This window comes from Crocodylus porosus, unplaced genomic scaffold, assembly GCF_001723895.1.
Source record: "Crocodylus porosus isolate Cpor-Errol unplaced genomic scaffold, CroPor_comp1, whole genome shotgun sequence".
NCBI classification, from domain to species: Eukaryota; Metazoa; Chordata; order Crocodylia; family Crocodylidae; genus Crocodylus; species Crocodylus porosus.
The window spans coordinates 9526857-9539251 of NW_017728924.1; the positions used below are offsets into that span (position 1 = coordinate 9526857).

The 12395-nt window shown below is 47.8% G+C and overlaps 1 protein-coding gene across 2 annotated transcripts in view; it reads left to right on the plus strand.

Annotated features, from left to right (window-relative positions):
- Positions 1-12395, plus strand: part of LOC109313636 (gamma-aminobutyric acid receptor subunit gamma-4) — a 129394-nt gene that overhangs the window by 70015 nt on the left and 46984 nt on the right. The window lies entirely within an intron of this gene.

Below are 12395 nucleotides of genomic sequence, written 5' to 3' on the forward strand. Positions count from 1 at the left end.
ACTTCAGGGTGGGGGGGAGGAGACAGAGGTTAAATCAGTTGTGATCTTCAGAACTTGATTATCCCCAGCCTGCCTTTCTGCCCTGCTAAAATTCAGTCTTTTTGGCTCTGAGCTGTCAGAAACAAGATTCTGCATCTTCTCCCCTGAGGGGCTATCATATAGGTATCAAGATCCCTGCCTAAAATAGGTTTGACATTTCATTTTGTAAATAAATTCAAGACCAGGAGAAGAAGCCACTTCAGCAGCCTGCAGACACTGTGCTTCCTTTTTCCAAATGAGAACTCTCTCTGATCACCGGTACCAACACCACAATGTTGGTGGATTGATTGTATTGTTGCTGCATTGATTGTAGCTCCCCCAGCCTACCAGGTACTGCCCCTACTATAACAAGCTAACCTTCTCTAAGCACCAAAGTGCACTGTCTTGCTGAAAATAAGTCAGGACTCTTCAAAGCTTTCAGCACAGCCATCCTGGTCAGTGTAGCCACTGATGAAATTTGGACTAACTCCAGCATAGATGAGACTAAAGAATTTTACTCAACAGCAAACTGTTTCCAGGTGGTTTATGAGCTATACCAGCTGACATCAAACACACCCATGGGTTAATTCCGGATGAAGAAAAAAGCATCCCTTTTAAAGCAGTCTGACTAGATTGGGTGTCATAAGTATTGCTTGCCCCACACAGGGAAGTGCATTTTGCATGTCAATCAGGGGGCATTTCCCATGAGGAAATGGAGGTCAATGATAGAACTGCTGAGGGAAAAAGACACCCCACTAACCCCTCGTTAGAGTTTCAGGTCATCTGTAATGAAGGGGCTAACTGCAGATACAGATTATTTCATTTTGATACAAGGTAGAACTCAAGAGGCTGTTCCTAAGGAACATTTTTGTTTGTAGTAAATCCCCAATCTCATACTTCAAGGTCTGGTTCCAGTTCATTTAGGACTGACCTAAAAGCATGCCACTCCTATGGCAAAACCAGTACTTCTACCCTCCTAGAAACACTGCTCAGACCCTGGCATCCAGCTTTAAGGCTAGGATAAGTATGTGGCTGCCTAACCTAATGAGAAAGTGGAAAAAGCCTGCTAGAGAAGCCAATAATGTAAAGCAAAGTCAAGCCTTTTAGGATTTCTGAAATCAAGTATTTTGCTTCATCAGAATTTTCTACTAATGAATGTTCATCCCACCAAAGTGCCAGTGCTCCTACTTCTGAAAATAATCTCCTCAACAAAGACAGTTTTATTTCTTCTAATAGGTCTGAAAAAAGAGAACCAGGAGCAAATGTTATTGGTGAGGCAGCTGAAAGATGTGCTGAACGACCCTGACAAATTGCAGTAGTCAATAACAGAGGTCCCTTTTTGCTTGTGAGTGCTGGGTCGGTGCAAACAAATTGTTAGAATGTTCCTTTAGATGGTAATGGAAGAAAAGGCACAACTTTCCATTTTTCACACCAGTGGCATCTCTATTCCACTTCAACTGAGTGTTTATTACTTTTGCTACAAGTTGTTTATCTGGAGTTTTTGCTTTAGCCTAGAATTATATTTGAGATTGTTAAAAGACTTGGCCTCTTAGAATGAGACACAAGAAATAAGTAGCACATATGAACAACCATTATATGTGAGGAGACTTAGAAATCAGACTGAAGTAAAATCATTCAATTGATAAATTATCTGATAGTTCATTAACTAGTTATTTTGAAAAGGATCAGGCTGCATGGAACCTTAGTTCAGTGGAAAATTCTATTCATTCTACTATAGCAAACTTTTTAAATCTGTGCAGTTGCTTGGGAAATATTATCTTGTGATGAAAGAACATCCCCAGTGAATTGCCTTGAAGGAAATTCATGATCATCATTTGGGCAAAAATATTCGAAATAAATTTAATCACTTTCTGAGGAACATGGTCAAAAAGGAAATTACTTCTGCCTGGAAAGTTGGCATATATTATTCTATTATGTTGGACTGCACCCAAGATATTAACAATCAAGAGCAGATACCAATGATAATTAGAGTTGTTTCTGCAGAAGAGGCAACTGAGGCAAGAAAAGCCAATGTCATGATCAAAGAACACTGAGCTGGATTTCTGAATGTGACAGATTCCATGGGGACTGCAATGACAGAGGCTCCCTTTGAACAATTAAAAGAACTAACTGGTTTGAGAAGACAAAGCTATGTCAATGCGACAGATATGAAAGACAAACCAGTGCACAGGAGAGAATCAGGGAAAATGTTTTGCAGTCTTTTTTAAAATAATGGCACAAATTGATGCATTGGAACTGTTGCATTTCTTAAGTGATTCAAGGTATCACTTATTTGCAGCCTCACTACAACAGTGGGTCAAACGCCTCCATGTGTGACCAACCCATTTCCAAAACCCTTATTTGAAACAAGATGGGAACACTGAATTCATCCGAGTATTTTTGCACCAAGTTTCAGAAGTCAATAAAAATTTAATTTTTACTGCCAGTTACGTATTTTAAATCCTAAAGGAACACACAGAACTCAAAACTCAATGCAACATGAAATCTCTAGCTCAAAATCTACAGCTACAACTTCTTGTGCTGCATGGAATTTTAGCCCAGAATGACTTTATGAAGTCAACATGGCAAAGAATATATGTCATGAAGCTGAATTACGTACCAGCTATACTATGCATCAGCTAAAAGCTTCAAAGTTTTCTTTGCAAACTATTGTCCTGATAAGAGATTTGCAAGTGTCTTTACTGATGCTGTGGAACTGCCTGATGAGCTGGAAATTGAAGCTAATTTCCCGCAAGAAAAATCAAAAGAAGAATGTTTGATTATAAGAAAAGAAACAAAGCATTAACAAATCCGGAAAAGAAAACTAAAGTTGTATTTGAATCTGTCTGGGACCTTTCCATACAGTACATGCGCTTGAATCACTTCAGAGGCTTCAGACAGAAAATGGGAGGCCTTGGTTTCACGATTTCCTTGTACTGAGGAAAACTCCAACCTCTCATGAAAAGTGTACACTAGCACAGCATCAATAAGAGCACATTCCTCCCCATAACAGACAGTTAGCTTATCCTATACCCAATGGCTAAAGCATTATCCTTTGAGGATGAGGATGTAGGTTTGAATGCTCTCAAGCAAGTCACCAAGGCAGAGGGAAATCTAGATGCAATTATCTGTTGTCAGATGGGAATATACACTATCTCCAGCAGAACTGTATTAAGCACCAGGCTTAGGTGGTTAACGACCAAAAGTTTTACAATAAAGAATCCTTACTTGAATAAAAATAAACCTAGAAACAACCACAGAGCAAACAGATCAAAACCACAAACTCTACAGCTACCTGATAGCTAAAACAACTACAGAGACATATCCTCCTGAGCTTCCTATTCCTGGCCCAATGAACCCTGCATTTTTGGCTCTATAAGGATACAGAATTAGGCAGGAGTTGGCAACCTACAGCCTGTGGGTAGTAGGACCCAGGACAGGCCCTGGTAGGCTCCTGCAACAGCAGGGCCTGTCTGGCCCAGCCACCCCATGGACACTTTTGTGTCCATTCTTAAGCCCCAGCAGGGGCTTATGGCCTGGGACCATGTGGCTACACTGGTGCTGGAAACTCAGGTAAGGGGGCGGGGGGGAAGGGCAGGGAAGGACCCCGGGCAGCTCTGTGCTTGCCGGTCGGGGCTGTGCCATGGTGGCAGCAGCTGCCCTGCACAGGGGAAAGAACCACCCCCCCACTGCTGCCCGCCTGGAGCTCGCATGCTGGGCAACACAGAGGCAGCAATGGCAAACTCATTGGAAGAGTTTGTGTGACACCATTGCCTGCCATCTGTAAAGCTGCAGCAGTGTCTAAAGCTAACATAGAGCAGCTACAGCTCACAGGCGCCATTCTCCAATCACATAGGAATGGGCTGATACTACGGCAAGGATCCAGGCACAGGGACCTATGCTGAGAAACTCAGTAACAGATAGAAAGAATGAGTCCATGTCCTACCTCAGGCAGGAAAGAAGAGCAAAGGGAAGCCCAGGCTTTCAAGCATTTTCTGCTGATTCTGAAAACATTACCTGCTATGTCAGGAGAGGTTAATTTTCTTACTGAATTTAGGCATGAATAAGAGCAATGAATGAATTGCTCTGGCTTTGTTTGGGCTTCCCCCATGCAGTCCTGCTACTACATCTCATTACAGACACTTCTGTGTCCATTCTTAAGCCAATATAGCTCTGCTGATACTTCTTAGAATCTATGCTTTAATGCACATTAGCCTATTTTAATGCACATTAAAGAATCATATAAAAGCATGCTCTTTAGTTAATGTGCATTAAGCTAGGCTCATGTGCATTTTCCTAGTACCATACAACAGAGGTACTAGATTTAATGAGTATTATCTAAAGTGAATTAAAGCATGTGTAGGTGCACCTAGCACCTGTTGTAATTGCTTCACAAGGTCTTATACCTGACCTGCAGCACCTAAGGGCACCTATACATGAGTGCAGAGGTTGCTCCAACATGCTGGAATTCCAGCCCATTGGAGCAGACTTAATTAATCAAGTCTGCTGGAGTGTGGTAATTACTGCACTTCAGCAGCCTTCTGCATTGCATGTATCAGCTTCCCTGAGTTTAAAAATTGTGGCAGGGGCACTTCAACTAAACTTGTCAAATGAGCTTTACCTCAAGCACCCCCACCACCATTTTTAATTGAAGGGACACTGACACACAATGTGCAGTGCCGCTTTAACTAAAGCAGCTCAGGGTTCATTGAGGGCAGGTACTCCCTGACTAACCTGATTTCTTTTTATGATCAGGTCACAAAGTCCCTGGAAAAGGGTGTCAGGGTAGATGTCATCTTCCTGAACTTTAAGAAGGCCTTTGACATGGTTCCCCACCAGATTCTCTTAAAAAAACTAGGTGACTGCGACATTGATACCTATACAGTCAGATGGGTGGCAAATTGGTTAGATGGTCACATCCAGAGAGTGGTGGTGGACGGGTCATTTTTGACCTGGAGGGGTGTGGGCATTGGAGTCCCCCAGCAGCCTGTACTGTTCAACGTCTTTATCAGCGATCTGAGTGTGGGTGTGGAATGGACGCTGTCCAAATTCATTGACGACACCAAGTTGTGGGGCAAGGTGGGCACTCTGGAGGAGGGGGACAGAATACAGCTAGATCTAGACAAATTACAGAGGTAGGCAGATGAGAATAGGATGGAATTCAACACAGACAAGTGTAAGGTGCTGCATCTAGGGAGAAGGAACCAGCAACACATCTATAAACTGGGGAACACCCTTCTTGTTAACACAGTGGCAGAAAGAGATCTTAGAGTCATTGTTGACTCCAGGATGAAATGAGCTGCCAATGTGAGGAAGCAGTCGGTAAGGCCAGCCGCACCTTGTCGTGCATCTACAGATGCATCACAAGCAGGTCCAGGGAGGTGATCCTTCCCCTCTGTGCTGCATTGGTCAGGCCACAGTTGGAGTACTGGGTACTCCAGTTCTGGGCACCGGACTTCAAGAGGGATGTGGCTAGCATTGAGAGTATCCAGAGGAGGGCCACTTGCATGGTCAAGGGACAGCATAGCAGGCCCTATGAAGAGAGGCTAAAGGGCCTGAACCTATTCAGAATCCACAAGAGAAGGCTGAGATGGGATCTGGTGGCCATTTACAAACTCACCATGGGGACCAGAAGAAATTGGAGGATCTGTTCCCCCGGGCACCACATGGGGTTACTAGGAATAATGTCCACAAATTGTTAGAGAGAAGGTTCAGGCTGGACATCAGGAGACATTACTTTACAGTTAGGGCTGCCAGGCTCTGGAGTGGGCTCCCAAGTGAGGTGGTACTCTCTCCTAGCTTGGGGGCCTTCAAGAGGAAGCTGGACAGATATTTGGCTGGGGTGATATGACCGGGACAGGGGGTCAGACCTGATGATCTGTTTAGGTCCCTTCCAGCCCTAAGCACTATGATACTATAATACTAATTGAAGTGCCAACCCCTCACCCCCAGAGCACATGTAAAAGTCACATAATATTTCACCTTCTGCCCTTGCAATTAAGGCTGTGTGAAATTTCACCAACCGTTTCATTTCAATGCTGTTTCGGTTCATTTTGAACTTGAAACAATGAAATTGAAATGAAACAGAGGGCTTTGAAATAAGCTTGAAATGAAATGAGGCCAATTTTGAGTTTCAAAAGTTTCAAAATGTTTCAAAGCTGAAGCTGGGCTTGCCTGCAGGGAAAGAAAAAGTAAGGAGAGGGAGGGGGAAGAGTGGGGGAAGGACTACTCTCATTATTGACTGTGTAGCTGGCCAGTGAGTGTCATCCTTCCCTGAGGTCCCTTCCAATCCCAGTGCTCTGGGGCAGGGGTGCAAAAACAGCATAAAAGGCAGCATTGTTTGAACTGCCCTGCTCTCTGAGTTGGAGTCTGTCATGCCGTGAGTTGGCACTATATGTATGGGTCCTCCCCCAAGGTCGGGGTTCTCTCAACTCTCCTGCTATGTCTTGATTGTGTATATAAGAAAGAGGGGGTTCAATGGTGTCTTCCTTTCCCCTTTTGTCCTGGGGCAGGATACTCACGGGTGCGTTGTGGTGTTCCTCAGGGTTCCACCTCCCCCACCACATGCCAGCCATTTGGGTACGCAGGTTTACATCCTGATGTGGTGTCTACCCCTTGACCGTGAGGTCCAGCATAGATGGTGATGCTCCAGTTTGTTGTCTGGATGAAGATTTGCTCCGGTAGCCCGGACCCCCTGTCCTCAGGGTCTGAGCCTCAGATGGCAGGCATCCTCTCCAAGAGGAACACCTGCCTGGTTTTCTTTAATGAGAAGAGGCTGGGAACAATTTGTCCCCAGCTTGCTGCAAGCCGCTGCTCCCACTCAACTGCTGCGGGACCATGCCTGTGGAGTCTCCACTCCTGAAGCCTGGAGCTCCCCTCTGACCAGTGGTTTCCTGGCTGGCTTCTACCCCCATGCCGGCTTCCAACAGTGTTTTTAAACTTCCCATGGTGGCAGCATCAGCTGCTGCAGTCATCTGGCTGCCGCCCCACCTTGGAAGCAGCTGCTTGAAGAGCCAGCGGAATGCCGGCTCGCGCGGCTCCTGCTCTGTCCCTGCCCAGGGTGCGGGGGGGTCTCTTTTCCCCTTCAGGAACTCTGGGGGTTATCCCCAGTCTTCCTGGTGCCTGTGGGGGCTTCTTGCCACTACAGCCCTCTCCTCTTAAGCTGCCTTGTGGTGTCTTGGTATCTTGCTGTACATCCTGAGTTGTCTGGTGCTGCTTCTGGTGTACTTGGTGCACCTCCTCAGCTGGCTCATCTGGAGTGATATATCTGGAGAGGAAATCCACCACAAGGTTATCTTTACCGGGGTGATGCCCGACTGTGAACTTAAGAGGTTGCAGAGCAAGTGCCCAGTAGGTCATATGGGTGTTCTCTGTATGGGGTTTGGGGCATGATCCATTACTACCAGGAACTCCCAGCCCATCAGATAATATTTAAAACATTCTACCACCCAGCATATAGACAGGCACTCCTTTTCTATTGTAGCATACCTGGTTTCTGCTAAGTTAAACTGACAGCTTGCAAATGCGACTGGTTGCTCATCTTCCCCCCATCATTGTAGCAGGACCACCCCCAAGGCACTACTAGATGCATTGGTCTGTAAGATAAAAGGGGTAGAAAAGTCTGGGGTACTACTACATCTTGACACATAACCTCCTTCAGATTCTCAAAGCTCTTTGTAATTTCAGCTGTCCACTGTAAAGCCCCTTGATCCCCTTCCTTGGAGTGCATCAGTAAGGGGTGTGGCAAGCTCCACAAAGTGCAGTATAGATCGTTGATAGCAATTAATGAGCCCTAGGAAGGACCGCAGTTGGCAACAGTTACACGGTTCCTGAAAGTGGTGTATCACCACCACTTTGTCTTTGAGGGGTCAGATGGTTCCCTGGCCCATGCAAAACTCCAGATACTTGGTCTCTTTTCCAGCCAATTTACATTTCTTGGGGTTGGCTGTCATTGCAGCCGCTTTGACTTCTCCCAGGACATCCCTCAGGGCCTCCAGATGCCATGGCCAATCTGTGGTAAAGACGATTATGCCATCGATGTAAGCGGCAGCATAGGCTGCGTGTAGCACCAGCAGGGAATCCATAAGGCTCTGGAATGTGGCTGCAGCTCTGTTAAGCCTGAAGGGCATTCGTAAAAACTCAAATAGGCCCCAGGGCATTCCACAGGCTGTTTTGGCACAATCTGTGTGTCTCATTGGGATTTACTAATACCCTTTGACTAGGTCAATACCTTGCTTCCCCGATCTTCTCCACTAGGTGGGAGATATGGGGCATGGGGAAACTGTCAAAGGTCTCCAGTGCATTCAATTTCCAGTAGTCTATGCACAGGTGGAGTGACCCATCGGGTTTGGCTACTGGTACTATTGGACTGTGCCAGGGGCTCTGAGAAGGCCAGATAATCCCTTACCTTTGTACCTTTACTATTTTCTGCTGTATTTCTTGTTGTAATCGATTTGGTATAGGCCTCCACCACTCCCTGACTAGGGCACTCAGCAGCATCCTGATTTCATGTTCTACTTCTTGGGCCCACCCCAGGGTCTTTTGGAATACATCCCAGAAGACTTCTACCATCTCCTCCAGAACCCATCATTGCCCAGCGTCTAAGTCTTTCCCAAGCTGATCTTGCACCCCAAGAGTTATTCCATCCTCCAGCTCCAGGCAAGGAGGTCCTAGCTCTTCTTCTGCCTCCTTGTGTTGTGCCATCTAGCCCTGCTGTGTCCTCCACTCTTTGAGGAGGTTGACATGGTAGAACTGGTGTGTTTGGTGGTGTCCGGGTTTGAGTACTTCATAATCTACCGGACACACTTGCCAGGTCACTTCAAAGGGGCCTTGCCACATGGAGAGTTGCTTCCTTATCAAAGCTGGAAGTGATACTAGTACCATATCATCCAGTTGGAATGTTCTAGACTTCCTTCTCTGATCATACTGGGTCTTTTGACATTCTTGAGCTCCCTGGAGATTCTGACAGGCAATTCGCTGAGTCTTGTTAATACACTTTTGCAATTCCTGTCTATACCTTTCCACCATAACCTCTGGCCTCACTGGCCTCTCCCACTCTTGTCTAATAATTTTTAGGAGACCCCTTATGTTGTGTTTGTACACCAGCTGAAAGGGCAAGAATTGCATAGACTCTTGAGGAGTATCCCACAGAGCGAATAGTGGAGTTAATAATGTGTCCCACCTACGTGGGTCTTCTTGTTCACATCTCCTGAGCATCCTCTTGATGGTCTCGTTGAGTCTTTCTACTAACCCATTGGTCTGGGGGTGATAAATGGACATCTTCAGATGGTTGATGCCCAGGGTGCTGCATAGCACTTTCATTACTCCCAGCATAAAGTTAGTCCTCTGGTCAGTTAGTATTTCATGGGGGATTCCCACATGGGCAATTCACTTTAACAGCTCTTCAGCCACTTGAGTAGCTGTGATTGATCTAAGTGGAACTGCTTCTGGAAAATGTGTTGCATAGTCCACCAAGACTAATACATATTGGTACCCCCCATGAGACTTTGGCAGGGGTCCCATGATATCCAGCACTATGCGGGAGAAGGGCATCTCAATCACCAGCATGGGTTGCAAGGGGGCCCTCTGAGGCCTCCACTCCTGGGCTCTCTGACACTTGGGACATGCTGCACCCCACCTATCCATATCATCTTGCAGCCGGGGCCAGAAGAAATCATGGACCAGTCTTGCCCTGGTCTTGTTGCACCCTAGATGAGCCCCTAACAGGGAGTCATGTGTCAGCCTCCAAATTTGCCGGTGGAATGGGGCCAGGACCAGCAGCTGGCATCTCTCTGCAATCCCCTCCTGACCCCTCTGGATCCAATACAGCAGATCCCCTGTTACCTTATAATAGTAGGCACTCCTGAATGTCCCTTCACCTGGGTCCTCGGTGACCAACTGTTGCAGCGCCAGATCTTCCTGCTGTGCTTGACAAAATTGCATTCCACTGGCCTCCTGATCTATGTCTATACCGCCCTGCACAAGTACGTCCTGCTGGGAGGATGTTTCCCCTGCCCAGCCCTCCCCTCTGCATAATTGCTTTCTTTCATCTTCTGTTGCTCTTACTCATTCTAGCACCATGTAAATAGGTCCACATTCTTAGCCCAGGACCATTTCACATGCCAATGCCAGGGCCAGTCCGACCCTTAGTTCTCCTTGAAACTCCATTACTCTCAACAGGAGATAGCAACTCCAGAAGCACATTTCACCACCCAAGATGCAGGTCATAACCAGGGGTCCGGCCTCCCTCACACCTGCTTTCAGTTCTAGATCTGCTCAGAGTAAGGACTGTGAACACCCTGTGTCCAGGGTAGCTCGTACTGCCCAGCCGTTGATCATAGCCATCACTACTGGTCATTCCCAGCCTTCCTCCTGTAGGGCAGCACCAAAACTACGATCCATGGACCTACCCCATTCAGCTTCCCTTGGCTTATCTCTAGGGCTGGGAGGTGGAGCCAAGCCTCGACTTAGCTTACAGAAGCCCAGCCCACCCTCCCTTGCAATAAGGCTGGTCCGGCACAATGATAGCAGACAACAACCCTCTGGGTGGGCCCTTCTGGGGCTCTATCCTTTTCTTCTCTTCCCGGGTCATGCTCCCGGTCGGGGCCCAGAAGCCTCGTCCATGACTACACTCATTCTCCGAGATGGAGAAAGCCTCAGTGAGGTGGAGGGCCTCTTCACTGTTCTGTGGTTGGTGTTGTCTCACCCATATCTGGGTGTCTTCCTCTAGGTCCCTGCACCTGGCAGGCTTCAAATATCCAGTCCCGTGCTGCTCGGCTTTGGGTGTGTGAGCTTGCCTGCCGCTTCATCCCTGCTGTTGTATAGCCCGGATATATTGCCCTGGGGTAGCCCTCACCCCAATCTCACCTGCCACGACTTTTCTCATAATTTCAGTGGTGGGGTCAACTACTAGGGCCTATCCAGAGTCAGGACTCTTGGGGCTGTGGTCTTCTGCGAGGCTCCAACCTCCCCTACACCTCACCCTAATACCCAGCCTCGCCGGGATGCTGTTGTTTCCAGGCCCAATCCTCTTCTCGTGTTGTAAGGGCACTCTGTTACAGATCTGAAGGTCTATCCTGACCCTGAACCAGGCTGGCTCTGAGACCCTTCTCAGGCTTCCTCCCTACCCCTCCAAAAGTGGGCAACAGAAAAATGAAACTAAAGGAAAACACTACCAGTAAGACTCCCTGGTTACGAACAAAGATTGGGCTCCCTGGCCTGGAGAATTCCTCTCCCTATTAACCCTTTCTAAGGCACCCCTCAGTCCAGCTGATATACTCCTGGAATGCCGCACGGGACTACTCCTGGTCCCTCCAATTCCACCTTACTCAGTCCCTCGCCGAGTGGCTCAGCCTGGTAGATGCTTGCTTCCTGCAGCCCCTCTCGCTGCTCAAGCTCTCCGCTCCCCGCCAGGATGGGCTCCAGGAGCCTTCCCAAATCCATGCCAATCCCACCTGGATTGCAAGGTCGTCTCTCATCTCCTTCTCCTTGGGACTGCCTCCTCCGTCGGTCTCTTCACCTGGTGTCCCTGGATCCTCGCACCCGGCTCCACTGTTGCAAATATGGGCATCCACCGCCTCCTCACTGGCATTCTCCCTCCGGCAGCTTCAGGGGAGCCTCTTGCCTCGTGGCAGTTTGTTGGCCTCCTCCTCGCCTCTGAGCGGGGCTCCAAGGGCACCTCCACTTGTGGCTCCACTCCTACTCTCCTCCCTGTCTTCCTTCCTTTGGTTGCTTTTTATTCTCCCGTGCCAGCTCCGATCATGATTAACTGCAGCTGGCTGCAGTTTCAAAAAGATGCGGCTAATCAGCCGCGCAGGTCCAGCTGCCTCCTCCGGTCTTGCCACGGTGTCAGCTGCAGGTAAGGGAATCGCTGTTTCTTTCTTGCTCCCCTCATCTTCCTGGTCGTGTTTTGGGTCCCAGGATTCCCCTTTGGCCCCTCGGGGTCTGTTCTGTGTAGCTCCCCTGTGACAGTCCCAAAGGAATTGTTCCAAAAGAACCTGGTCTTTGACCATATCTCAGGTGTACTGGGTCATGGGGAGCCACTTATTCAACGTGTCTTGTAGGTACTGGAGTAAGCTACGAGGCCTCTTGATGTCTTTTGCCTTCCATGCTCGGAAGACCTGTCTGTAGCTCTCGGGTAAAATCTTAAGCCTGTATAGGATTGCTGCCGTCACCATGTCATAATTGAAGGCCTCTTCCCTTGACAGTGCCTGATATGCTTCCTGGGCCTTGTCCACCACTAGGGTGCCCAACTAATGAGCCCACTGAGTATGGTCCAACCCCATCTGTAGGGCTGTCCTCTTGAACACCTCAGAGTTATCATCACACATCATCTGCGGCATCTTGAACAAGGCTGCATTCCACTGCATGCATTCTTG